General features: G+C 46.0%; 1 pseudogene; it reads right to left on the bottom strand.

Annotated features, from left to right (window-relative positions):
• Positions 1–1802: 1802 nt before the first annotated feature.
• LOC136573502 (myosin-9-like) lies at positions 1803–4658 on the bottom strand (annotated as a pseudogene).
• Between the last annotated feature and the right edge of the window lie 941 nt (positions 4659–5599).

The following is a 5599-nucleotide window of genomic DNA, read 5'->3' as shown; positions in this document are numbered from 1 at the left end:
CAAATACTCAATCAGGGTGATACGATGTAAATCCAGCGATATTGCTCGCTTCATCTTTGCTTCCTATTTTCTCAAGAGCATCTCTACTGAGGGGGAACTCAGAAATGCGGAGGTCTGCGCATGCGCGGTAGGACGCAGGGACGCCGACAACACGTGAGACCTGGAACATAGAGGTGGACGACATATAGACCGGTGCCATCTGCACCTGGATATCGGATGGAAGATTAACCAAGGCCCTGATGGGAAGATGCATATGTATGTATTGTATACAGCTGTAATGAAGCTGGAAGAGGATGAAGTGATGTAATGATGATCTGATGATCTGATTGGCCACATTGGGATATAGTTTAGCATTTAAGGGGGTACTTTTTAATGTGATACATGCTTGAAAAAGACCGGTAATCGGTCGAAACGTTGCGTGGTCATTTTTATCCTGTGATGAAGGAATAAAGTTGGAATTTTTGCATTAAAAGATTCTGCTGCTGTTTGCATTTTCATAAGGTCTGACTGAGCCATCAAATTGGTTAAGGTAATTATCTATAGTAATTAGTGTACACCAGCTTCTGGCATAAATATAGTGAATGTGACAGAATGCACACGGGCTCGCCCCCAAATGCTAGGCCCAGCTCACTTTTTAAAAATGTGGCAGAGCTTAGCGTATAAGCCAAAAAAGTCACAATATTTATACATTGTGGGGGGATAGCTCGGTAGTGTGCGGGTTTAGCAATAGTCAGAGACGGAACACCAGCGGATGCAGTCCAAAAGCAGGCGTGGCCTGCGTTTATTTTTTATAACCGCAACATAAAAAGTCCAGCCTTAGCTTCAGGCAACAAATAATAGTCCCAAATCCCGCTATCAGGCCGTCCCAGCCTGATCAGGTCGCACTTAGCAGGTGCAGCGTACAGCAGGGCTTCTAACTCCAGCCGGTCACACAGGCTGCCAGGGTCCAGCAGCCATCTTAGCATCCCTGTGTCTGTGCACCTGCTATTTATATGCACACTGGCTCAGCCTCAGCCCCTGGGCTAATTGAGCTTGTGCCACACCCTGGAGTGGAGGAGGTGGAATGGAGAGCCCCACTACCAACCTGCTATCCATTCCAAAAAAAAACAGGCCCGGAAATTTTTAAAGAACAAATCTCCAGCAACTGCTTGCTGGAGACCACATTACGCTCCTGGTTTCTTATGTCTCCGAGAGCGAGACATGACCTTCCTCCAGTCCCCTAATGCATAGTACCGAAACCTAGGGGCGACGTAGCGACCATCCACCACTACGCCCCTCAGTACCTCACATACCCTCCCCCTCTGCTCAACCCTGTAAGGGTGAACACTTTTACTAATCAAGCTGTGGGTTCGGGACAACGCATTGGCATTTCCTTGTAGCTTACCAAACTACAATCAAAATGATCATCCTCTAATTGAGGAGGGGGCTCAAATTCCTCTTTAACTTCTGAAAACTCGTCTGTGGAGTCTACTGCAGTCGAGAACTCAAACCCCATTACAGCATTAGAGCAATCATTGTCCGTAGCATTTGTATCTGACTGCATTATGGCATCAGAGTGGTTAAATGGTTTGGGGAAACCTAGTCTCCTCTGTTAAGTCTGCAATATAAATGGGGAACAGAAGTGCCAGTCCACAGATTGCCAGACTGCCCAGAACCAAGTGGTTATTCCTCAGAGGAAGGCCACTGGGCCAACAGGGGACATACAAGCAGCATCCGGTCCATCAGCCGCAGCCTGATCCCCATCGCCAGGACTGTGCAGCGATCCTCTCTTCCGTCCACACAGACAACCAAACCACTTTATCTCACTTTGCCCCGGACTCATCACTCCACTTGATCATGGTGAAACTTCTTCCTTTTGTTAGCTCTGTCAAGGACGCTGCTATGGTGGTGAAGTTAGAGATTAACCTGTGATAGTAGCCTACAATCCCTAGAAATATCCCTCCTCCTTGATGAAGGCCGTAGGCCGCATCACATTTTACTTCTTCTGGCCCTCCAGGGTCAAAACTCCAGCCTCGAGGGTCTCTTTCTGTTTTTACCTGTCTGACGAGTTCCTTCTTCTTGTCGTCACTCTGCTCCTCACATCCTTGCAGATCTGTCAGACTGTGCTCTCACAGCTTGCAAACTGACTCCCAGGTCCAACTTTGTGGCTTGTAACTTATAGTCAAGTTTCTCCACCTGACCCTTCATTTCTTGTATTTGCTGTTCCAAGGCTTAAGTAGACTTTTCTAGTTTAGGTACAGTCTTTTCACCATCATCCTTGGAGCTAACACAGTCCTCCATATCGGTGCAGAACGACTTGTGGAGACTTTCAAACTGAGCCTCCATTTTGAAGGTCTCTTCTAGCTCGAGAACCTTGTCTCCGTATTCTTTCAGTTCCTCTTGTATCTCAAGCTCCAGCATGGCCTTGCTATGGATTACTGTCTCCACTTCATTTTTCAATTTACTCAGGCTTATAATTATCATTTTTTCCTCACTTTGTAACAATTCTATTTCTTCTCTTAGTACAATGTTGTCATTGGTTAGAACCAATAGCATTCTTCAAAGTTCCTTTACCTCTGACTCTGACTTTTGCTTGGCAGTATGCAGTTCCCTGATGAGTTGGTCCTTGGAGCCAGCATCCCTGTGATAGGCTTCTTCCGTTTGGACAAACTGTTTCTTCACTTTCTGGGTTTGCTTCTTTACGTCATTATTCTTTTGCTGCAGTTCTTCCAAGACTTCTGCCACCACTTGTAAGACCTTCGGAGCTTCAGTAGTCTCCTTTTGTAAACATAATTTGGCATTCTTTACTACTTGTAACTCTTTCAGATTCTTTATCAAGATCACCTTTTTTCTTTTCTGTCTGAACTGGGTTTTAGACCTCTCTGGTCTCAGAACACTTCTTTCAGCCGCTTGACTATTTGATTTACAGTATTTCATCTTCATGCACAACTTCTCTGAGAACTACTGAAGCTCTGCCTTTTCTTCTGACAACATTTCAGGGGGCGTGTCAGGGTTAGTACCTCTGTTTCTTTCTTATAAGCCCTGTTTTCTGCATGCTCAAGTTCAGTGGCATATCTTGCAGATCTGGCTTTCTCTTCAGTCAGCTCCTATTCACACAGCTCCTGTTTCTTCTCCAGTTGGACCATAAGGTCCTGTTGCTGACCAAGCTTAACAGTAACATCTTCTACCTCTAGCTGTAGACTTACTTTAACCTTCTCAAGTTTATCACAGGCGGCTGTTTTCTCTTCACACTGCTGCCTTGTAGTTTCTAATTCTCCTTGTATTTCTCTTTTCTGCTCTTCCACAGAATCCAAACACAAAGCACTCTTCTCCAGTCTATCTTCCAGATGCACCAACTCCGCCTGAAGTGCTGCAATCTGCTCTGATAGGTTTCTCTTAGCTTCTGGATCCTCCTCTACTTGCTTGAGGAACACATTTTTTTCACCTTGAATAGTCTTCAGGTCTGCATTGAGACCAAGCCTCTGCTGCATCTCTTCTTGCAGTAACTTCTGGAACTCTTCACTCTGAGCTTCCAGCTTTACCTGCAGCCTGCTCAGCTGCCCAGACAACACTGTCTGCACACTGTCACCTTCAGTTATTTTTAATTGTAGCTCTTGAAACTGCAGCTCTACTGTATTTTTCTTGCATTCATATGCACACCTGTCTTCCAACAGCCCCTTCACCTTTTGGGTCAGCTCAAGACACTCGCTTTTCCATGTTTCTTTCACTTTTTCAAGTTGCTTCAATTGCTTGGACAGTTTCCCCACAACTACAGCATGACTCCGTTCCAGCTCCTGGATTTGGGCTCCATGTATTCAGCTTTCTCATCCAAGCTCATCTGTAGCTGGGACACTAGTCTCTCATGCAGCGGTTCCTGGTTTTCTTTGTCACCCAGTAAGTATTTCAAGATCTCTGCTTGCTTCTATGCCAGACTGCAAGCAGCTTTCTGTATTCCCAACTCTTCCTTGAGCTGACTTACTTACTTACTTTTTCTTTGCTAACAGCATTTTCAACTCTGCAACTTGATTCTGCAAACCTATAGTTTGATTACATGCATCTGTAGAAGCTCTTTCTAACTCGCAACACGTCATCTCCAACTCTTTGGTTTTCATTTGCAGTTTCTTACAGTCCTGTCCACACTGCAGAGCTTGTTCTAATCGTTGGGACAGTTCGCTCTTAGCTAGCGCATGAGTTTGCTTAAGGTTCTGGATCTGAGCTTCATATAGCTCTATTTCTTCATCCCTGGTTATCTGTAGCTGGGTCAGCACCTGCTCCTGACGAGCTTCTTGGGCTTCCTTGAAGTCCAGTATACCTCTCAATACCTCTGCTTGCTTTTCTGCTTTGCTGCAGGCAGCTTTCTCCACCTCCAGCTTTTCTTTGAGGTGTTTTACCTGAACTTCCCATTGAATAGTCCTCTTTGCTGACTGTGTCTTCAACTTTTTACAGTCTTCTTCACACTTATGGGTTTGTTCTCCCAACAAAGCCCTGTGATCAGTTTCAGTCTCTGTAGCTTTGACTGACTCTGTCAGTGCAGCCAACTGCTGTATTAGGAGTTGCCTTTCCTCCAGCTGCACCTGCATAGCCTCTTCATGGGCTTTCTGCTGCTGCACCTTCTCTTGTATCCATTGCTTTAGCCAATCCTCCATACTCAAAGAGGGAGTCTGCATCTTCACTGGCATTCCTGAGCTGGGACATTCACCGCTCGTGCCAGCATCCGAAACACCATATGTGGGGGGATAGCTCGGTAGTGTGCGGGTTTAGCGATAGTCAGAGACGGAACACCAGCGGATGCAGTCCAAAAGCAGGCGTGGCCTGCGTTTATTTTTTATAACAGCAACATAAAAAGTCCAACCTTAGCTTCAGGCAACAAATAATAGTCCCAAATCCCGCTATCAGGCCGTCCCGGCCTGATCAGGTCACACTTAGCAGGTGCAGCGCTTCTAACTCCAGCCGGTCATACAGGCTGCCAGGGTCCAGCAGCCATCTTAGCTCCCCTGTGTCCGTGCACCTGCTATTTATGTGCACACTGGCTCAGCCTCAGCCCCTGGGCTGATTGAGCTTGTGCCACACCCTGGAGTGGAGGAGGTGGAATGGACAGCCCCACTACCAACCTGCTATCCATTCCAAAAAAAAACAGGCCCAGATATTTTTAAAGAACAGATCTCCAGCAACTGCTTGCTGGAGACCACATTACGCTCCTGGTTTCTTACGTCTCCGAGAGCGGGACATGACCTTCCTCCAGTCCCTTTATGCATAGTACCGGAACCTAGGGGCGACATAGCGACCGTCCACCACTACGCCCCTCAGTACCTCACAACATGTTTGGTAAAATTGCAATATTTGTACTCTAGTCCTTTGCCATCTTGTCTTTTCCATCTACATTATCAATAGATTTGTGTATCGATACAATCTTTATGCTGATGACACCCAATTATATATTACTTCCTGTGACACCACGCCTTCACTACTACAAAAGGGTCAGTGATTGTCTGTCCGCCATCTCTAACACTGTTGTCTCTTTATCTAAAATTTAGGGTGTATTAACACTGGCAAGTTTCAGCCAGGAGTTCCGTCTGATAGCGATATAGACAGAACTTGCCCTTGAAAATAGTACATTGAT

The sequence above is a fragment of the Eleutherodactylus coqui genome, chromosome 7 (genome assembly GCF_035609145.1).
Source record: "Eleutherodactylus coqui strain aEleCoq1 chromosome 7, aEleCoq1.hap1, whole genome shotgun sequence".
Classification (NCBI taxonomy): domain Eukaryota; kingdom Metazoa; phylum Chordata; class Amphibia; order Anura; family Eleutherodactylidae; genus Eleutherodactylus; species Eleutherodactylus coqui.
This window is presented reverse-complemented; position numbering and strand designations above follow the sequence as displayed.